We start from the raw sequence: 24,893 nt of genomic DNA, 5'->3' as shown, positions 1-24,893 counted from the left end.
TATATAATCTGGAATTTATGTCATTTTAAAACCTTGAAGAGTTTCCTTGCAATAAAAAGAGGTGAATATTGCATTTTACAATGGGTTTTCTCTCTCTTGTGCACAGCAAGTGAAACCCTAACTCTCAGCACTCTGGTTTGTCACTGAGGAAGTATCTTCCTATAAATCATCATCTAAAATAGTCCCCTTTTCTTTGAAGAAGTCACAAACATCCCCATCAGTTCAGGACATACACAGGGAACATGGGAGAGCAGAGGCAGTGCAAGGGTTGTCAGCAACAAGCCATTTCTTCACAAATGCATTCAGCATTGCCTGTGAGAAAAAAATTAAATTTCATAGGATGAATGACCAAATTATACTTAATCACATTGATTTCCAACATATTATCATTTATCACTGTAACAGAAATCTTATTTTTTACAATTCCCTCCTCCTTCATTTTCTCCAAAGTTTTAAATCAATCAAAATATATTTACCAACAATTTGGAAGTGCCCCTTTGAGGAGATGAGCTCTGGTTCCTACACAGGGATGTGGTTTTATAATCATCTTTGGAACTTTCAAATCATTTAACATTCAAATGTTCAAACTTTTCTGATCATTTTGATTACGCTTGTATTTAAGTGGTAGAAGAATGTAAGAGGCAAGACTACACCCTAAAAGATGAAAGAGAAGCAACATCTTACACAGATCCACTAAGAACAAAGAAAAATAAACTGAATTCAAAAGGCAGTACCCTCCCTCAAAAGCAGGAAGGCAGTAGCATGGCTACATCCTTCTCAGAACATTAATATAAAATTTGACCAACAAGGAACTATGTCAAGAAAAACTGGCATAGTTTTTTAATGGATGTTAAAAGACTACATGAAGTTGAACTTAAAGGTTTGATTGTTAGGAGACTCAAATGTGAGAGAGTTTTGGCAACTCTCTTCCATTGTCATCTACAGACAATCTTAATAATGAAATGGTACATTAATTCTTATCTTGATGTTTTGAGCAAATGCCTGACAAGAGGAAGTGAGGAAGAAGAGTTTATGTTTACTCTCATGCTGAGGAAATGCATTCCATGGGTACAACAATGGAGAACGGGGCTGCTTCCTTATGACTTGATATCATGAAGCAAAAAATGATAATTCATTTTATAAAATGTGTATTTAAATTTTTCTTATGCAAAATATTTTAGCCATTTCTCCTTCTCTCATAACACTTTTCACATCCTCTCATGTCTGTATCCACATAATTTTATGTTCTTTTAAACAACTAAAAATAGAAAACGGAGAAGTATGGTTTACAAAGTGTATAATCAGCAGGATGCAAATATATGGAGACCATAGAGTGAATTGGATTATTTTGAATAAAGGAATGTATTGGACTATCTAAAACAAAATAATAATGGAAATCCTTAAAACACAAGTTGAAGATGAATTAAGCATGTTAATAGACAGTGCTTAAGTAGAAGGTCATACCAAAATGCAACAAATACAAATTCTCACATGTATGTAATATAGTTATTCCAATTTATATATAAATATTTTAATGATATTCAGCAATACAGATGGACCAAGAGGGACATTATATTAAGCAAAAGCTAGTCTCAGAGTACTTATTAGTCTACCTGCTATGTTTTTGGGAACAGCCAGTCAAAGAACAAAAATACTGTTGGAAAGGCTGTCAAAGGCTAGAAGTGCTCCATCTAAGAGCAATACCTTTTCAGTTATTAAAGGTGGAGGTCTCAATAGCTCCTGCATAATATTGTGCCCCAAGTAGTAACATTACATCCAGTTAAGGTGATCATTTGCTGTTAAATATTCTTCCCATATTTACTTATGAAATAAAGAATATGAAAGTTACACAGAAAAAAGAGAAATAAATATATACCTGATACAAGAATATAAATCAAAACCTGAAGGGATATTGCTAAGAACATTTATGAAGTCCAAGCTCATTAGTAGATGGAAAAGGATGCAGAGGTTGGGGGTATATTCATATTGTAACAATGGGGGCAAATGCAAGTTTGATATTTGGTATTCTTGTACTGGCCATCCTGAAATCATCTCTTCATTGGTCTTTTGGTATAAAGAAATATGTCTTGAATATCTCTTGATGACAGTAAAAATGAAAAACCATTTTGGTTACAGACTTCAAATATTGACATGATAAGTCTTTGGTGGCTTGGTAGAGAAAATGCCTCGCTCTGTTGCTGAAATTGAATTTACCAGGGGAGGATTCTCAGAGCATCCTGCTTAACAGATGGTATGATGGACTGCAAGAGAGAACATTTACTCAGGCTTTGAAATGTGGACTTGTAGCACATGAGGACTTTATGGTATATAGAAAGCCTGAGTATTGTGGAGGTTTTCTTATCCTGCTATGTCCTGTCACCCTTCTCAGCTCCAAATAAGATGATATATTAACTATGTTGGCGGATAGCTCGGACTTCTTATTGGTGAGGTATCTCTTAATTATTAACCCATAACTACTAATCTATTTATTTCTACATGGCCTTGGCTTACCATAGAATGCCTGGACTTGTTACTCATTTGTGGTCTACATAGTGATACTTCCTGTCTCCCCTCTGTCTACTTCTGCCAGAATTCTGTTCATCTCCTGGTCCTGCCTTTCTCCCAGCATCTATTGGCTATAAGCCAAACAGTGATTTATTCATCAACCAATTAGAGAAATATATACACAGAAGGACACCGCCCATGACCTGAGAGAGTAAAGTATATGGTACTGGAAGACAGTGAGGACTAACACTCAACAGTATATTACTGAATTCATAGAAATAATGGCAAAATGAAAATATTAAACCTCATATTACAAATAGAAGGAGATACTAACATTTTTAAGGTGATAGATGGCTTGCCTCTTCTGTTTTTAAAAATGATTCTTTAAATATTACGTACAATATGCCTTTGTTTGATTGTGGCATCAAAGCAGCCAAACCTAGATATATTTTATACACGTAACTCACTTTACCATGGGAAACATAAATGTTATTTTTGTTGCCTAGCCTTTGCTTGCATAAAATGGTTAATATCCTAAATTGACCTCTCTTTTCTAATCTCTTATTTTGAGATAACTTTAGGTTGGCAGAAATTCAAAACTAGTACAAAGATCTTCATAAATAATACATCTTCTCCCCGTGTTTAAATTTCACATGATAGACAGTTTACAATGCTAAGACATTAACATTGGTATAATTTAAAGTAGAATGATTAATTTTTACCTTTTTAATGGAACCCTTAAAGGGGAATTCTTGACCTGTCATATAACATAACCCAATAATGTAAACAATTAAAAAATGAATTTAAGTTAGATGTTTATAGGCTGACATTTAGAGGATTGTATAGTCAGTGCACTGATTGAGCTTTTTCATTTGTATATTATGCGAGGGATCTTTGTCTTAATTATGTGTACAGCTTGTTTTGTTTTCACCTTATCAGTTCATAAGAATGAAGAGAACCAATTCAAAATTCTTGAAGAAAAACAAAAGAATTTCATACAAATATAGTATTTGTTTTAAATATAACTACCTTCATCCCCTCCCCCTCAACTAATGCAAAACTTTACCTAACATGTTTGCCTATTAAATGGATGTCCTCTTTTTTAAAAAAAAAAAAAAAAAAAAACACTTGCTGGAATTCTTGTTATCATGTGTGCATACATACAGGGTCATCTCCTGGGTCATGACCATCCTTCCAGTGGCCAAACCAATTCTGTCACAACACGCATCAATTGCCAATATCTCTTCATCCACTTGAATTTTGCATAGGGAAATCTTTTGAAGATGCCAAAACTGTATTGTACAAGCAGTTGTGAAACAGTGATGTTCAAATCTTTTTGTGACTGCTGTTCTCTTGAGCCAAGAAAATGCTGTACTAGTCTCATAACTCAGGCTCATCTCCATCATTGCTCACAGTTTAAAAGCATTTGCATTTTAATATATGCTGAATAGATATAGATGATTTTAAAAATGAAATGATTCCAAATGACGCAAATGAATATATCATGAAAATCTGTGGTAAATGTACAGCTCATTAGTGCTAAGTGTTGTAAAGCAGACCTTGATTTCCTATGTTGTTAAAATGAAATTATATGTCCACTGAGAAGCACTTTTTCCTTTGAGCAGGCTGTAATAAGTACAAATATACTCTGTTCATATGGACTTGAATATTTTAAATATTTCATATAAATTAAAAATAATATTAAGACATTTAATTTATGCTAAGAATTAATAATTCAGGAGGTTGAATTGTGTATGATTTTGAGATTTAAAATAAAGCATTATTTTTCTACAGATTAATACTATTATTCAAAAGTTGCAATAAGTACAGTTTTATTTAACTTCAAATAATTATGCTTTAGACTTTCACTTCCAAATTAATATAAAAATATCTTAATGGAATTGCTTCTCATAAATTGAGTATCTTCATGAACATACTAATAAATTTATTGAGTCCATTTGGAATTATGGCCACTATTCAATGATATGTGGAAATAATACTAAAATCTTTTGCTATAGGGAAGAGAATTAACATGATAAATATTGAACAGATAGAAATAAGTGGTAAGCTATATTTCCTGAAGCAGTTGGTAAATCTGAAATAAATATAAAATAAAAGAAGGAGCCAGTAGAGAAAATCAGAAGTAGGAATAGACATTTGAGCGTGAAAAATATTGATGACTCTTTGGCCTCAGAATCTCAAACATGAACTGATCTGGGAAACTCAGAAATGATGTACTTTGTTGCTAACATGTGTTTCTGTATTAGACCAATGCTGTTTTCCTCATCATTTTAGCAGTGGATTTCACCTTGAATTTCTTCCCTGATGTCTCTATTCTTTTGCACACTTCTGTTCAAGATTTTGTCTTTAGTTTATCCCATTCAATTTTAGTCTTTACTCTATTTTTAATCTTTGATGACAAACAGGACTGCAGGAAAACTTAAAAAAAATATTGATGAAAGTCTTTTGTAAAACAGAAATCTTTATTTTGAGACAAGTCCTGGTAGTAGTGAAATTGCAGTCATCTTTGTAGTTTACCATTTGTAAGTTGAATAAAATATATTTTAATATATCATCATAGAGCTTCAATCATCTAGTTGATTTAATCATTTGTCTTATCTATAAGTTTGGATGGATGATTAAATTGACACTTGTCACTTGACATTCTACAAGGATTAGATTATTAGATCTGGTATGAAGTAAAAAATGCCAAAATGAACAAATGAAAAAGTGGCTCAGCATTAATTCTTTTCCCTTGGCAAGAAAACAATAATTTAAATTGCAGTTCAGTTGCTTGTTTTCCATCTTTCATACACATCACTGGGGAATTCCACCTGAATCTGTACCCATTCCTCTCCTGGGAATTGCTGGCAGATTTGCTATCCAACTGAACATTGATACCAGTCTCTGGGGAATGTGGCAGGCAGATGAACTTGGATACATTCTAATTGAATCCCCAGGGGTTCCCAATTACTAGTAGAAAACCCAATTCTTTCTGTGGGACATTTGCATATAGTCAAAATTAAAGAAACTAGTAAATATAATACCTGTATACCTATAATTATTTGCATTTGGGTCTCATTATCTCCCCAGAGAATAAATCAAGAATGAAGTTCTGAAAAGACTCCATTTCTTCTAATATATATTATTTGCATCTCAAGAAACAATTGTCTCTGTTTACCTTGAATGAGATTTTTTGGCAATAGGTCTATGGATTATTGTTCCTGACAATGAAGTATTTATTAATATAATAAAAAACAAATACATAGCTGTGACATTCAAGGCAAGATGCTTACCCATTCAAACCACTAGTTTTTTTTTTATGTGTTTTAGTGGTGTAATTAATTGCATGAAACTTAAATATCACAACTGTACAATATAATGCCCTACATAATAGTTCCTAAACAGTGATTTCCTATAATATCTGGGTCCAAATTAAAAACTAGTGTGAGGTTTATTTATATACATCATTTTGTCAGCCCATCCACAGATGTAGTACTGAAAATTATTCTGTTCTGTATTCTAAGGAATATGTTACCAGAGTATGCTACAGACATAGTACTGTGAGCTTACAGATTAACAGGCAGATAGATTAACAGGCAGATATACAGACAAATCCATAACATGTAGATTATAGATAAATGATTGGTCCATGAGTGGAAGATATATGGTAGGTTGATTGATATTAATTGCTATTCTTACTTCATCTTATCAAATAGCATTTTTCTAATAATTTATAAAAACATAAATAGAATTTTATATTTCGGTATTCACAGTGGTGTTTAGTATTTTACATTTACAAATGTATTGGTACAATACCATTTTGATGTTAAATCTGTTATATTTTTTATAAAACTTTTGTTTAAATAAGAAACAAGTATGTTTTTTATGTCAATCATAGTTCCCTCTCCCTCTCCTCCTCCCCTGTCCCCCACCAACCCCCTATCCCATCCCCTTTCTGCTATCCAGGGAAGGTGAGTACTTCCATGAGGGACCTTTAAAGTTTATTGTATCATTTGGAGCAGGGCCTAGACACTCCCCTGTATGTCTAGGCAGAGAGAGTATTCCTCTAGCTGCAGTAGTCTTACAATGTCTAGTAGAGATGAATAATGATCCACTACCAGAGGCCTCATAGATTTCCCACACATACAAACAGACATCCACATTCAGGGGTTCTGCATTAGTACTATGCTGATTTTACAGCTATCAGTCTGTTTTCCATGAGCTCCCCCTTGTTCAGGTCAGCTGTTTCTGTGGATTTGTCAAGGCTGGTGTTAGTCCTTTTGTTCATCACTCCTCCCTCTCTACAACTGGATTCCATGAGTTTAGCTCACTGTTTAGTTGTGACTGTCTGCTTCTGCTTCCATCAGCTACTGGATGAAGGCTCCAGGCACATAAGGTAATCATCAATCTCATTATCAGAGAAGGACATTTAAAGTAGCCTCTCCAAATAGATTGTTAGTTGGGGTCATCCTTGTAGATCTGGATCTTTCCCTAGTGCTAGATTTATTTTCAATCCTATAATGCTCCCTATATTATGGTATCTCTTTTCTTGCTCTCCTCTATTCTTCTCATGACTCAATCTTCCTGCTCCCTCATATACTCCTTTTTCCTCCTTTTCTCCCTTAATTACTTCTCCATTCCCCCACATGCTCTCAATTAACTCAGGAAATCTTTTCCTTTTTCCCATCTCTGGTACACAATATATGTCCCTCTTAGGGTCCTCCTTGTTTCCTAGATTCTCTGGCAGTGTGGATTGTAGGCTGGTAATACTTTGCTCTATGTGTAAAATCCATGTATGAGTGAATACATGCCATGCTTGTCTTATTGTGACTGAGTTACCTCACTCAGGATGGTTTCTTCTAGTTCCATCCATTTGCATGCAAATTTCAAGATTCCATTGTTTTTTCCTGCTGAGTATTACACCATTGTGTAAATGTACTACTACATTTCTCCATACATTCTTCAGTTGAGGGGCATCTAGGTTGATTACAAACTCTGGCTGTTACAAATAATGCTGCTATTAACATCATTGAACAGATATCCTTGTTGTAGGAATGTGCTTCTTTTGGGTATATTTCTAAGAGTGGAATTGCTGGATCTTGTGATAGACTGATTCGCATTTTCCTGAGGAACTGCCATACTTATTTTCAAAATGACTGTATGAATTGATGCTCCCTCCAGCAGAGGAGGAGTGCTCCACTTTCTCTACACATTCTCCAGAATAAACCATCATTGGTGTTTTTGATTTCAGACATTCTGACAGGCGCAAGAAGGTATCTCAGAGTTGTTTTGATTTGCATTTCCCTGATGGCTAAGTATGTTGAGCAGTATCTTATGTGTCTTTCAGCCATTTTAGATTCCTATATAGAGAATTCTCTATTTAGTTCTATACCGCACTTTTTTAATTGGAATATTTGGTGTTTTGGTGACTAGCTTCTTGGGTTCTTTTTATATCTTAGAAATCAGCCCTCTGTCAGATGTGGGGCTGGTGAATATCTTTCCCCATTCAGTGGGCTGCCGTTTTCTCCTATTGACTGTGTCCTTGTCCTTACAAAAGCTTCTCAGTTTCATGACGTCCCATTTATTAATTGTCCACCTCAATGTGTGTGCTACTGTTGTTGTTCACATATTGTGGATATATCTGGCACATGATGGTATTTGGTTAAGTGATTGGATTGTAAACACTCAGGTTCATTCATTAGAATAATATTATCATGAACTAAACCTATGAAGAAGTTATTGATCACTCTAAAAGTGAAAAGAGAGGCTCTGTTGGAAGAAGTAGTACTCTGGGAAGTATCTTTGAATATCTATCTTTAGCCAGACTTTATCAGTCTTGCTTGTGTTGATCCACTTCTCCCTGGTTGTGTGGTGAACATTTATGCTCTACCAGTACTTGTCTACTAGACTGAACTCAAACTTCAACATTTTGAGCCAAATTATAAAATACCCCCTGTTAAGTTTACATATACGCACGCACGTGCACACACACACACACACACACACACACACACACACACACACACACACACAAATACACACACACTTTTCAAGGAAGAAATTATTTGTGTAACTTTGACTGCCCTGGCTCTGTAGAACAGACTGGCCTTGAACTCACAGAGAACAGCCTGTCTCTGCCTCCCTTTTTCAGGGATTAAATGTGTACACCACCATTGCCCAACTTCCTTTGACATACTTTGTGAAAAAAAAATGTTAACCATCACAGAAAATTGACATTTTTTTCAGTTCTGATAGAAATTATTATTTAAGACCTTTGCACCATTACTGAAGTTTTTCTTCTGAATTTTTTTTGAGTTTGGGAAAATTATTTTTTCTTTGAAAATGCCGTAGTTTGAGATAGGTTGATTCACAATTTCCTGAGGAACTGCCATTTCCTCAAGACCCAGCAAAAACACTATTGGGCATATAAAGAAAGGGGGCACATTCATATCACAAGGACATTTTCTCAACTATGTTCATAGCAGCATTATTTGTAATAACCATAACCTGGAAACAACCTAAAGTCCCATCAACTGAAAAGTGGATAAAGAAAATGTGGCACATTTACACGATGGAGTAAAAAAAAACAGCAAAAACAACAATGATATCTTGAAATTTGCAGGCAAATGGATTGAACTAGAAAAAGCAAACAAAACAAAAATAACAAGAATAACATCTTGAGTGAGGTAATCCAGACCCAGAAAGACAAACACAGTATGTTTTCATTCATAAGTGGATGTAAGACATAAAGCAAATGATATCAGACCATAATCTACAATGACAGAGATTCTAGGTAGTATGGGAATGCCTAAGAGGGACCCAGGAAAGTATAATAGGTAAGATCTAGTAGGTCACTGACTAGACAGAAAGAAAACAGGTGTGTCCAACCTTTGACATTGTAACATGATGCTGTCATCCAAAAAGTTCTCCCTTGAGAACTGAGCAATCCAGCTTTAATAACAACAGTAAAATCACAAAAATGTCTTACAACATTCTAGGAAGTTTACAAATTTGTGTTTGGCCAGGCCACATTTATAGCTATCCTGAGCTACATGCAGCTCACTGACTGTGAGTTGAATATACTGTCAAGTTAAAACAAATTGTTTTATCTAGCATCAGTAATACTGAAAAACAATAACAAACATCTTTACATATTCTATGTTGATATACACTTATGTGTTTTACATGTAAACATATGTCTTCGCCTCTTGGTCACTGTTCTATTTCTATTGAGAGACACCATGACCAGGGGAAATCTTATAAAAGAAAACTTTCAAGTAGGGTTTTGGTTGCAGTTTCAGAGGGGGAAACAATGCAGGAGCAGTAGCTAAGAGCTACATCCTGTTCTGTAGGCAAAGACAGCAACACTGAGCCTGGTGTGTGCTTTTAAAACTTTTTGTAAGCCCACTGTCAGCCCATGCCCAGGGACACACTTCATCCAGCAAGGTTATACCTATTCCAGAAAGACCATACCTCTAACCCTTCTCAAATATTGCCACATCCTGGTGACTAAGAATTCAGATATATGAGCTCATGGGGGCCATTTCTATTTGAACCACCACAATATATATCTGCAGAATATATCTATATATTCTTATAGATACTGTTATTAATAATCAGTAATAATATATAATGTCGTGAATACCAGATGTCACCACTTAGACTTATAAAAATTTGACATGTCATTTCATTGCCCTTCCTAAAATGCTATTCAGTTTCTTCTCTATGATATGATGTCATCTGATCTCTTTGAATACCAACTGGTTAGTGCACTCATGTATAGTAGTGTGTGGAAATGTGGAAACATTCTATGTATTCTATTTAAATGCTGTATTCTATTATGTATATGAATGTTCTGCCGGGATTTATGTCTGTGTGTAACCTTTTTACCTAGTGCCCATGGAGGCAAGAGGAGGGCATAGGATCCATTGGGATTGGAGTTGTGAGCTAGCATGGGCATTCTGGGAATAGATCCTTGGTCCTCTACAGAAGCAAAGGCCAAGCAAAATATATCTAGGCAGAAAGGCCAAACAGATTTATGGAGAGAAACATGACAGATTAAGGAGAATCCATATAGTCTCCAAAAGAGTAAAATGCTGGAGCATCACCAGTAAACCACAGCCTATTGGCAATACATAGATTAATAGAATGGGTTAATTTATTAGTGAGAGATAACCAGTAACATGCCTGAGCTATAGACCAAACAATTTTGATTGATATTTAACCTCAGAGTATTGATGAATTTTCTTTCCTTCCAGGTTCCACAACTGCCTTGACCCAAATGAACACACAGATGTAATATTAATTGTAAAAAAAAAAAAAAAAAAAAAAAAAAAAAAAAAAACATTGTCTGATGGCTAGGGCTACTGTCTTAAGTATTATCCCATTACTACTAACATATATTTCTTCATGGCCTTATCTTCCTGGAGAATGCCTGGTGTGTACATCCTCCCAGTCTCCACGTGGAGACTGTTTAATGGTTTTCCTCTACCTACCTTTCTCAGAATTCTCCTCATCTCCTTGTCCTGCCTATCTTTTTGCCTCATTGACCAAAATGTATTTTATTCATCAACCAATAAGGGAAACTTATATGGAAAAGAACATCCCCCATCATCAGTGTTATTTTATAAGTGCTTCAAATTACATCTGGTACACAACATTGGACTCTCAAAGTTCCATTAGAAAGCTAAACGTGGGTTTTATGGAACACATATACAGAGTTAAGGACAGCCTACATATTCTGTCTTTAATGCTGGCCATGGTGCACAGACAACACAGCATTCAGGCTAGAGCACAGCCTGAGGTGTTTCTAGAACACATAGAGCATGGCATGGTAGATTTAGCTTATACTCATGCAGACAGAAAGGGTTGGGGCAGTGTTCTATTAGCTGCTTGGTTGCAGCATAGATAAGAGTCGGGGAATTGTGAGCCTGGCACTCAGTGCTGGCAGTAAATGTCCCAGTGCCATGTTAGAAACCTGACAGGATAAAGCCAACAGCAACTTTAGTCCTAGACATGCCCACTTATTATAAAAAACAAAAACAAAAAAATCTCTTATGGCAAAAAAAGGATTACAGGAAGACTCTAAGAGAGAAATCATGGTCCCCCAGAGAAAAAGAAAGGGAAAATATCTCCTGAGCAAATTGGGAGCATGGGAAGAGGGGAGATGGAGCTAGGAGCATGAGAAGGGGGGAAGGGGAGGGTGAGGAGGTAACAAAGTAGTAGGAAGTTTGTGCAGGGGAAAGAATATAGGACAGCAAAATGAGAGATCCAATAAGAGAGGGAGCCATTATAAGTTTAAAGAGAAATCAGGCATTAAGTAAATTTCCAGATATCTACAATGATGACAACAACTAACCATCTAACAACAGTGGAGAGGCTGCTTTAAATGCCCTCCCCTGATAATGAGAGTGACGACTAAATTATATGCCATACTAGAGCCTTCATCCAGCAGCTGATACCCACAGCTGAACAGTGATCTGAACTGGAATCCAGTTTCAGAGGAGGAGTGATGAGGAAAGGGGTCAAGACCAGGCTGGTGAAAACCACAGAAATAGCTGACCGGAATAAGGGGGTAATCTTGGTCCCCAGAGTGATCACTGGGAAACCAACATGGAACTGATCCAGACCCCATGAATGTGGGTGTAACTGAGGAGGCCTCAGAAATCTATGGGTCCTCTTATTCATAGCATAGGAATGGACTTTGGGAGGCCATTTCACATAGAGGGATACTCCTGCAGCCTATACACATGGGGAAGAGCCTAGGCCCTCTCGCAAAGGATACTATAGTCTCTGAAAAACCGCCCCATGGAAGGCATCACCCTCCCTTGGGAGCAGAAATGGTATGGGATAGTTACCATTTTAGTGGGTGGCAGGGGAGGAGCAGAGGAGAGAAGGAACTGGGATTGACATGTAAAACAATCTTGTTTCTAATTTAAATGATAAAATGGAGAAAAAACAAAAGGATTACAGATATTACAGAAACAAAAGTGACTGAACAGGTCACAGTATGTTTGATAAATATACATGGCATTGAGAGAGAGAGGCTAGATAAAGTCATAGATTAAAAATAAATAATTAAAAAATTAAGGATAATAAACTCAGGTCTGTAGGGGAAGCTGTAGCCACGCCTTCTTAGGGGCTGGCTACAAGAGTACCTGAGGGCTTGTGAGGGCGTGGTCAGAGTGAGTAGGGGGACTGCGTTTTCGGTTTCGGTCTCTCTTTGCTTCTTGCTGTACAGACTACCACCGGCTGGCTGGTTCGCTCTGTAAGTAAGGCTTTTCCCTATTAAATACCCTTATATTTCTACCTGACTCCGTATTGGTAATTACCTACTATATCTGGTGTCAGAAGCGGGATATTGGAAACCCACACCCCATTTGGGACAGGCTGTGGGTTCCATCGGGCCCGCCGCCTAGGCCCGGAAAGCACCCACTCTCCACAGGCGTTCCCGGCTAGCAGCCGACCCACTGCTGCTGAGCTGCTCAGAACCATCCACCCGGCTCAGAGACAGTTTCTAGCTGCCTAGAGTCCAGGTAGGCCTCCGCTTTCAGCTGTGGCTTCCCCTGGCCTGCGGGAAAGCCCGAATCTGTTTCAGTGGTTGTAGCCGCAAGGCCGTATACTCTCTAAGATAAGCGCAGCCACTTTTGTGACCTCTCTCCACTGCTGACCGACTGCTGCCAAACGCCTCAGAATAACTGAATGCCTGTGCTACCTGCTGATCAAATATATTTACTGCATCTGGAGTAGAAATCAGGTAAAATTATGGCGGAATATTTATCATTTGCTAAAATTGGTAATATTTTTGCTTATTATGTGAATTCACTGTTTGAGGAGGATGTTAATGTGCCAATTACTGGCCTATATGCCATAATGGCAGTTAGCTTGCTGGTACAAATAGTATTACTAGCCAGAGGACACAGGAATAGGGATAAGGATAACCTCACCACCTGCTTGCAGGAAATAACAGCTTTACGATTAGGTCAGACCACAATTGTGCAGCAAGTGGAACAGAAATTGGATGATAAGCTTGGCTCTGTGTCCAATACACTAAAGACAGAGCTGTCTGATGAGATACAGCGTATTTATGATAAGATAAACACAGAGAGATCCTCCATGTCTGAGGCCTTAGAGGCTAGGCTGTCAGAAGACCATGACCAGCTAAAGAATATCTGTAGCCAGCTAGAAACTCAGATAGGCAATGTTACTCATCAACTAGATGCAACGGTGCAAAATACCCAGCATAGGGTTGAAGAATTGGACAATGCCATTCAATCAGTCATTGAAGCATCCAAGGTAGCAGATCAGAAGTTTGAGTCTAGATTTGAATGTTTGGAAGATAATTTACAGTACAGGGCTGACAGATTACATAGGTCCATACGGTCGATTGCTGAGGACTCAAAATCAGCAAATCATGACCTGGAATCTAGACTCCAATACCTAGAAGGCAGTTTCCATGCCATCCAGATGCTGTCTAAGGATGATCGTATGAAAGACCTAGAAAAACGTGTAGATAAGCAGTTAGAACAATTTACAGATTCATTAACGTGCTTGGAATCTTTTATGATTAAGGAGATTGAAACTTTTCAAAAGGATATCATTGCTAGGCTTAAAGATCAGTGGGATGCCTCAGAAGCAGAATCACTCCAATCCCAGGCACCTACTCCACCCAGGTATCGTGACTATTCTTCTAAGTTTGTTACTCGTACACCATTAGTGTACCCAGCTACCATGGTAGAAAAGCCAGCTTCTAAGAAACACCCTCATGGACGGATGGCTTATGAATGGCAACCTATACAGCCAAAGGATCTTAAGAATATTAAAGAATCAGTTGTCTCATATGGTCTCCATAGCCCATACGTAAAACAGCTATTACATTCATGGGCAACCTTTAACAGGGTGACACCCACAGATTGGGAACTATTGGTAACAGCTGTACTTGAGAATTCATGCCAAATCCAGTGGAAGGCATTGGTAAGGGAAGAGGCAAAGCTCCTTGAACGTCAGGGCATAAAGGAAGGTTTTGAAGCCCCTCTAGATAAGCTTCTTGGTCAGGGTATTTATGCTGACCCACAGGTTCAGGCTGAATATGATGACGATATACTGTCTCTTTGCAGGAAAGCAGCATTAAATGCCTGGGATAAGGTTCGTGAGCCAGGAGAACGTCTAGAAGCTTATACCAGAATAGAACAGGGACCTACAGAACAGTTCCAGGACTTCTTACAAAGGTTAACTAGGGCAGTAGAATTACAGGTAACAGATCCAGAAACAAGACAATCAATTATATATACAATAGCTTATGAAAATGCAAACCCTATATGCAAAAGAATACTTTTGCCTTTAAAGATCAGATCAGCTCCGTTAGAAGAATGGGTTTTGTATGCAGCCAACATTGACTATAATGTGCAAGATACTGGAGCTTGGGTAGGAGAAGCCATCTCCAAAGGTTTAAAACGGCAACAGGAAATTAAAAGGTTCTAGAGGTGAGGATGTAAGGGCTTGGCAAGGAGAAGCACCTTACAGAGGTCAACATAGGTACCAAGAGGCTAGAGGTTACTACTACTATGAACCAGAACCTTGGGGAGGAAGAGCCTTCCCCTTGAGACCACGAAGGCGCCAGGAACCTAGATGTTTCAACTGTGGTAAAATGGGACATACTAAGAGAAATTGTAGACAAATGAATTCTAACAATGCCTCATATGGAAGGCCACTGCCTTCTGGATTGTGTAGAAGGTGTGGTAAGGGCAGACACTGGACCAATGAATGTAGATCGACCAGGGACATACAAGGAAACCCCTTAAGGTCGGGAAACTGCGAGGGGGGACTCAAGAAGGCCCCCACATCAAGAAAGGTCAGGTCATTTCCAATAGCAGTGGAAGACAATCTCTCACAGGAACAATAGACAGTTCTTTGCATATTGTGAAAAAAGATATTGCTCTAGATGGTAGTTTGAATAGTGATGAAGAATCAAGTGTGAATGGACAAAATGAGAAACGCATATTTTGGCAAGCTTCTATTAATGATAAAAGGCCTCAGTTAAAAGTTAAAATTAATAATAAAGTTATTTCTGGCTTAGTGGACACTGGGGCGGATGTAACTATTATTACTCAAAAGTCTTGGCCTCAGAAATGGCCTCTTAGAGAGGCAAATGTACAATTTTTAGGAATTGGAACTCTATCTAGAGTTCGACAGAGTGTTAACTCAGTGGTCTGCATTGGACCGGAAGGACAGAAAGGGATACTGAAACCATACGTGGCAGATATAGCTATAAATCTCTGGGGTCGTGATCTCTTACAGCAATGGAATACTCAGATTAATATTCCTCCAGTGTCAGATACAAATTATGAAAAAGATCTGGTAAGACGCTATGGAAAACGGTTACCAACCATCCATGCTGTACAGAAACTAGGTACAAATGATGGACCTTCAGAGGAGCCAAAGGCCCTGCCATTGAAGTGGCTTACAGATGAACCAGTTTGGGTAGGACAATGGCCTATGACCTCTGAGAAGCTAGAGGCTTTAGAAAAGTTAGTACAGGAACAGCTAGATGCTGGACATATAGAGGAATCTACCAGTCCTTGGAATTCTCCTGTATTTGTCATCAAAAAGAAGTCAGGTAAGTGGAGAATGCTGACAGACCTGAGAGCTATAAATAAGGTAATTCAACCAATGGGCTCTCTGCAACCTGGAATGCCATTACCTTCCTTAATACCTAAAGGATGGCCTATCATAGTCATTGATCTAAAAGACTGTTTTTTCACAATACCGTTACAGGAAAATGATAGAGAAAAATTTGCATTTACTGTACCAACTCTTAATAATTCACAGCCAGTTAGGAGATATCAATGGAGGGTTTTGCCACAAGGAATGCTAAATAGCCCTACTTTGTGTCAACACTTTGTACAGCAACCTTTGGGAATAATTCGGAAGAAATTTTCACAATCCCTTGTTTATCATTACATGGATGATATTCTTTTATCAGATTCTAATAAGGAAACTTTGGAACGTATGTTTGAAATGGTGAAGGAAGTTCTGCCTCGTTGGGGATTACAGATTGCACCAGAAAAGATACAAAGAGGAAATTCTATTAACTATTTAGGTTACAAGATAGACTTACAGAGAATCAGACCTCAAAAGGTACAAATTAGGAGAGATCGGTATCAAACTCTTAATTCTCTTCAGAAATTATTAGGGGAAATTTCTCAATTACAGACAATTATTGGTGTAGAAGGACATGACTTAAAGCATTTGAAAATGGCCCTTAAAGGTGATAAGGACCTAAACAGTCCTAGAATATTATCTGATGAGGCAGAAAAAGAGTTACAATGGGTAGAAAACAGAATATTGAATGCACATGTAGATCGGATAAACCTTAATTTAGACTGTATTCTGGTTATCTTGCCATCCAGAGAATACCCTTCTGGAATTCTGATGCAGAGGGAAGACACTATATTGGAATGGATATTTCTGCCACATAAACAGAATAAAAAGTTAAAGACATATATAGAAAAGATTTCTGATTTGATTTTAAAGGGTAAATTAAGACTTCGCCAGCTGACTGGAAAAGATCCAGCAGAAATTATAGTACCTTTAACTAATGAAGAAATTTCTTCCTTATGGAAAGATAATGAATATTGGCAAATAGCTCTTACTGACTTTTTGGGAACAATTAGCAACAACTATCCCAAAACTGACAGAATTAAATTCATAAAAAAGACAGTCTGGATTCTTCCACGTATTGTAAGACAAACTCCCATTTCTGGAGTTCTTACCTTCTACACTGATGCCAACAAATCAGGTAAGGCAGGTTATAAAGCAGGTGAGGTAAGTAAAGTAGTTCAAAGTCCATATACATCTGTACAGAAGGCAGAATTATATGCAATTCTCATGGTACTTAAGGATTTTACAGAACCTCTTAATATAGTTACTGATTCTCAGTATGCAGAGAGAGTCGTGTTACATATTGAGACTGCAGAATTTGTTCCTGATAATACAGAATTAACTTCTCTGTTTTTACAATTACAGGAAACTTTCAGAAACAGAAGTAATCCTATGTATATTACACATATCAGATCCCATACGGGTCTGCCTGGCCCACTAGCACAAGGCAATGATGAGATTGATCGTTTATTAATTAATCGTAATTAATTCTAGAAGCCTCAGAATTTCATAAGAAACATCATGTAAATAGCAAAGGTTTGAAAAAGGACTTCTCTATCACTTGGCAACAAGCCAAGGAGATAGTGAAAAACTGTCCTACTTGTTCCTTTTATAATCAAACTCCATTGCCAGCAGGTTGTAATCCTAAGGGCATTCGGAGAAATGAGGTTTGGCAGATGGATGTCTTTCACTTTGCAGAGTTTGGAAATTTGAAATATGTGCATCATACCATAGACACATTCTCAGGGTTCCAATGGGCTACTGCTCTTAACTCTGAAAAAGCTGATTCTGTTATTATACACCTGCTAGAGGTGATGGCAGTTATGGGTATACCTGCACAAATAAAAACTGACAATGCTCCAGCATATGTCTCTACGAAATTGGAACAATTTTTCAAATATTATAACATAAAGCATGTTACTGGTATACCACACAATCCTACAGGACAAGCAGTGGTTGAGAGATCTAATAGAACACTTAAGGAGATGCTCAACAAACAAGCTTGGAAGACTAAACCCCCCAAACATAGGTTGCATAATGCTTTATTAACACTAAACTTTCTTAATGCCAATGAAAAAGGACAAACAGCTGCAGAAAGACACTGGACTACGGAAAAAACTGCTGAACTCAATCAGCCAGTATACTTCAAAGATGTACTAACCTCTGCATGGAAACCAGGACATGTATTACGTTGGGGTAGGGGTTTTGCATTGGTTTCTACAGGAGAAGAAACACTTTGGATACCATCAAAGTTGATCAAGATTCGACTGGAAAAGGAAAAACCTCTCGACAAGGACAAATGACAGGTATTCTACTAAGGTATATCTTATAAACTAAATAGAAGCCTCCCAAAGGAAAGGGAAGTGTTTTGCTTTTATCTTCACAGGAAAACTCATCTTCAGAAGGCAAAAGACACTGCATGGGTAGATACTTAAGAAGAAAAGGTAGCTATAACCATCAAATAGAAGGAATGTGCCATACGGTAAACTTTACAGCTGTCTCTCAAAAAACTCTATTTCTCTTTATTTCCTAGTCCCTATTCAATTAAACCAATGCTGGACTTAGAGGTGGATTTGGCTTTCCTCCTCTAAAATCCAAGCACATTATTTAACTAAGCTTTAGTGTTTCTGTGTTGTATCAAGAAGCCAATTGATGTAATACAGAATAAAAGAAGAATTTGGGGACTGTCTTTGTCTTTTCTTGGATCTTTCTCTCAAGGTGTACACCCTTTCATAATTGTTATGCTCTCATGGTTGCATTCCCTAGCATGTGTACATACACAAGCAAACATTTCTCTGCTAACTGTTCATGTTTGAGTCCCACACAGCCAATGAAGACCTGCCTGACAGCAATCCCTGGACACCCTGGAAAGAAAATGGGCCACAGCTCCTCGACTGCACTGGATCCAACTTGCTCCATTTCAGCTGACACTCCGGCCAGAGGTTCGGGTACTGACTTCAATCAAGTTGAGGATTTCAAGCGAGATCTTCAATCAAGTGAATCCCATCTAACATGGACTGGATACTAACATTTTCTTTCTACAGGACCCCACATGACTATCATTGTCCCATTTCAGCAGGAAGTAACTTGGAAAATGCTACGCCCCCTTTCCCCATTGTTGTCACTTAGGATAGTGTATATACCTAGTTAGGAATAGCTTCCTATTGTTTATGACTTTAGGGTTTAGTTAAAATAGATAGTTATCTTCTTATATTTTACCTTTATACTGTTAAGTTTTAATCCTCTTTTAGACTAAAAGGGGAATTGTAGGGGAAGCTGTAGCCACGCCTTCTTAGGGGCTGGCTACAAGAGTACCTGAGGGCTTGTGAGGGCGTGGTCAGAGTGAGTAGGGGGACTGCGTTTTCGGTTTCGGTCTCTCTTTGCTTCTTGCTGTACAGACTACAACCGGCTGGCTGGTTCGCTCTGTAAGTAAGGCTTTTCCCTATTAAATACCCTTATATTTCTACCTGACTCCGTATTGGTAATTTCTTACTATACAGGTCCTTAAAAGAGAAATAGAGTTTTAAAAAACATATTGAAAAAAATATGTTGGTCCACGTAAAAAATCGAAAATACACATAGGTTCTGTATTATGTATATCATTGTGTTTTCTTTAAATTTTTCCACTGGTAATGAGCTAACTACAGAGAGACATTTTATTGTCTGGGCTTATAAGCTAAACAAACATATATATGTTATATTATATATGTTATAATACATATATATAGTATATATACAATACATATATATATTATATATATATATATATATATATAGTTAAAGTTATCCTGACTTCAAAATTTAAGACTAAGGAGGTTCTGCTTTTGTTTCCATACAAGTTGAGAACCTGTGGATTGCTTCCTGACTAAAATAGTTTGATCAAACAAGAACCCAGGTGATTTAATATCCAAAACAGTTTTAAGTCACCTGGCTGAGACAATACAGCCTCACAGACTACTACAGTCAAGATTTAAGCATGATTGTAAATTTTCTTAGGACCCCATAAGAATAATAGCACCACCATTCAGCAGGAAGTAGTCTAGAAAACTTCACCTAAATTCCCAAATATTGTTTAGAAATGTATGTTTTAAAGGGGGTTGATTATAAATGGTTGGTGGTCACAGTCAATATCTTTCTAAAGAAAAATGGGCATGCAATATAGAAATTAATACATTGGTATGAATTTGGGTTTATTGATATAAACTTAAGGTCAATTTTTTCATATACTTTTGTGGTCACATGAGATGCTGATGAATTTCTGGTAAAGGTAAGATAAGAAAATCCATCCTTTTTCTCCCACATGCCATTAGGAAATTGAGATTAAAGTCAGATTAAAAGCCCAAAAATGAGAGCCATCACTGCACATGCATTTTGTATTTGTGTGTGAAAGGTGCCATATAGGGATTCACTATTGCATACACTGTGCTTATTATTTAAAAGATAATAACTATATTTAGCCTTTTATAAGGATATAGAAAGATATGTGTGTTTTGTTTTATTTAAGTCTTAAAAAGGGCTGTGATTTCATCCATTATATTAAATTTCACAGACCTGAATGATGCTTTCATAAAGAGAGTTGCAGAGCAGACCTACAGACCCACAATTTCATTGAAGATTTCAGGTTCTAAAACATAAGACATACTTTTACTGCCCAAAGTGCATCCTTCAGCTCAGAATCCAGACTTTAAACTGTAATAAATAAAAAGAAAACATTAAAGGAGAAATAGAGCAATATAAAGCATTGCGAGATGTAATTGGATTTGCCCTCTGCACATCATCAATACTCAATTTGTTTTATTAGTTCTCAAATGTCTCTGCAATCAGTTTTATGAACCACTCAATTGGCTTTCAGATACAACAGCAAATGTCCAAACAGCTATCAGCAACATGACCTCAAATTTTAGATCATTTCTCCTTTAATCACATTTTCTTCCTTACTAATAAAAAAGAGAATTAATAAAAATGTGCTGACCCAAAACAATAATTTTGAAAAATAGGATTTGATATGTAGTTTAATGAATAAATATAGACGGCCTTAGCTCAATATTTCAAGTAACTAAAGAATGTCTCAGTTTTATATTCTTTTGTAAATTTAATTCCATATATATTTAAAATGTTCCCATTAATTGCATCATTATTAGAATCTATTAACATCAATTCCATATTCATAGGCACTTGAATTTGTACACTCATTTATTATATTCTTGGCTAAAATTAAAATAATATTTTTTAAAATTTTTCAATTATAGAACAAACAGCAAATTAGAATTTTTTCATCTTCCCTATTTTTAATGCCTCCTCTTTTTTACTATTATTAAAGAGAATGAGAATGAAAAAGTAGATTATTAGCCCACAAACCAAGCATATCAACTTTTTTAATCCCAATAATTGTATCCTACCTATATGATTTAAATAATTTAAATATCTAATTTGACTCCTTTCTTCCTTCATATACCTTTCTTTATTTGGCTCTTTCATTAGAGAGAAAAAGACAAAGAGGAATGATTCTTGTTTTCTCTCTCTCTCTCTCTCTCTCTCTCTCTGTGTGTGTGTGTGTGTGTATGTGTGTGTGTGTGTGTGTGTGTTTGAGAGAGAGAGAGAGAGAGAGAGAGAGAGAGAGAGAGAGAGAGAGAGATAGATGGGGGAGTGGTATGTTTCTTGCACCTTGAAAAGACTTTCCTGTTAATATCTACCAAGACATTCCCATTACACATGCAGTTAGTATTCCTAAGTGTCAAGAAATTAATGATATTATTCCCATATTAGTTTCCCCCTCCAAATATGGAAATCATTACCTGGCACAGAGATGCCTACAGAGCACCACAATACAAACATCACTTAAGTTTGAAGGTAGTATTCTGATTAATTTATGATTGACAAAATACATGAAGCTATCTTGTGGCACCTTTTTAAATTCTGCCTTGAAGTGTTATCAGTAAGTGTAAAATATAAAATTCTCCAATGTTTTCAAAGTGATTTCTCAAATGGGGATACTAAGGGCCACAGAAGTGTCATACTGAGTTTTGGAGATTAATATGTCTTAAGGAATTTGGGTGAAAGCCATACATATAATCTGGATAATTTTCTTCCAAAACTGATTTAATCAGGAGAAAAAATGCCCTGCAACCTTGTTAAGCCATATATATTCAAGTGTCTAACTTTAGAATATAATTTTAATCACATAAATTTGTCAAGAGGAAATTAGTTTTGAACCAATGGTAAGAAATGGATGTGAAGTAATAACATTAGTTTGATCTTTACTGTACATAATATATAAAAATTAGTAAATATGTATCATTCCACATACCATTGATGCCATTGTTATTACTACACCGCATAAAATCACTTAACATGTTTTTGTGTTCACATTTATAATGTACTATATCATAGGTAGTTTAATAACGTCATTTTTTTCATTGAAGCCTTTTAATATGATTGAGGAAACACACACACAGAGCAAGACATGCATAAAGAAAGAGCCTCTACAGAGCAGAAAAAGAACTTGAAACCTGGAAATATAGTTTTCTTTCAAGGTCTTGTATAGGAACTGTATTGCAGGCAGCCTCCAACAGTTCCTATATATTTGGTAATATATTCTTCTGAGGTCTTTGATGGAGTTGAAGATAGATAATCATAGTTTCTCTCAGTTATGACAAAAGATAAATTATGTGTAAAATGCACAAAGAATCTGGGTGGTAGTGACAGAGACATTTGGTTGCCTGCACAGTCAACCAAAGTCTGCAACACTGGGATAGCCATCTTCAGCCTATAGGCCAAGAGTATCTGGGAAACTTCTCAGTGAAGCAGGAAATTTGAAGATCTGTTCTGTCATGTACTGGCAAATTTTATCATTTGCTTTCTTTTGTGTCCTGTAGAATGTCTGGCAGTTTCAACTGTAAAGCATGAACACTGAAGGGCCATCCCATCTTGGCAAGTTTAGTAGATACTCTCTTGTGGGTCTTGTATGTTGAATTCATAGAGAACACCATCACACAGTCCAAGCAGGAGCAGTTTCTTGCTCAAACGGCTAGCCCTGCCACACAGAAGGCAAACTCCATAACAAGTTTCTTAGATGCCTCTTATCCTGTCTGAAGTAATTGTTGCTGTCAGGAGCACATGTGTCACACTGTTAAAAAATGTCTAAGTTTTCAATCATTTTAAATTGTCGTATTCTATAGGTCTTTGAAATATGTGAAGATTACCTATCCCTGTGAATATATATCTATATCTATATAGATATTTATATAGATATATAGATATATATCTATATATATAGATATTTATATAGATATATAGATATAGATATATATTCACAGGGATATATATTCACAGATATATATTCAGATATATAATATATAATCTGTATATCTAGAAAACCTAATTAACATGACTATAAGGTTGACTTTACAGATGACAATCTATTAATTTTTATTTCTTAGGTATAAATTACATTGTTTAAAAGAACTGCATAAACATAATATCTTAAACAAGTGTTGAAGATATTTTGTTATACTGGATGTGACCACTTTATCTTTATTTTTATTGTATCCAGGCTACACTGCAAGGATGACAAATTTTGCTTTGATGAAAATGTTTCTGGTTTGGAAATTATAAATATAATTAACATGCAGATACAAAATACTTTAATGACAGCCGCATTCTGAATACCTACAACTGCTGGACACTGTGATAATGAGGCTTGTCTGCCACTTGAACACTGATCAAATGTTTCACCAGTTCTTGAAAAAATGTGTCTCACTCATCTTGTTATACCTGGCACCATCCTACAACTGGGATCAACAACACTGAAGTATTCAACACCTGTTACTTCACCGAGTAACTCATTTTTAAAAATGCTTTCAGCTTATATGCATCCACTTAATTTCTTTTGCTAGTGATTAATCATTCATGAAAATAATAATCAAAATATACTCTTTAGAACCTTTAAATATCAGGATTATTTTTATGGGCATTGCTCCTGAAATAAGAAGAGGAACAAAAAGAAGCTTATAGAAACCGCAAAAGTAGATGCTCTGATATTGGTATAGCTTCACTTTTCCCCTAGTGAAATTAGACACACTTGCTGTCACATATACAATGGAGAGTAAAGATAAACTTTTCCAACAGAAATACAGTATGCTTATAAGAAATTGGCAGTAATTGGCTCACTTTTAACCTGATAATTAAAAGTAAATATTCAAAAGAAAAATATAGGACAAAATATGAAAATTGAAAAATAATATTAAAGATGATTTTTCTGCTATTAATAAATTTCTACAATGGTGTCTCCAGACTTTTATCAATTAACATATGCTTCTCAAATCTTTCTTCAAAATAAAACAAATGTTTTTACTGTTAAAATCTTGTAATGACTTCAAGTATTTTTGATTCAATTTCTATTCCTTTGTCTAAATACTTCATACAGTGAATCACAATGTAAAATGAACAACACTATTTTAGCATTCAGATGGTGGAATCCTATATGCTGAAAATGCCATTTCATTAAATAGTATTTTAAAAGGTCAGTTCAATATTATTTCTGAGTTAATTATTTTAGATTTTAAGAAGTAGGCAATTCTGTCTAGATTTGGATACAGTAAAATATACAAAAAGACCAAGAAGCATTTTCCCTCAAAATCTATTTCATAGTATTTGTTAATCTCCTACTCCATCATTATTTTTCTTTACATTAATTTTATGAATCTATTTTATGTAGGAAATCTGTT

This window comes from Cricetulus griseus, chromosome 5 (genome assembly GCF_003668045.3).
Source record: "Cricetulus griseus strain 17A/GY chromosome 5, alternate assembly CriGri-PICRH-1.0, whole genome shotgun sequence".
Lineage (NCBI taxonomy): Eukaryota > Metazoa > Chordata > Mammalia > Rodentia > Cricetidae > Cricetulus > Cricetulus griseus.
This window is presented reverse-complemented; position numbering follows the sequence as displayed.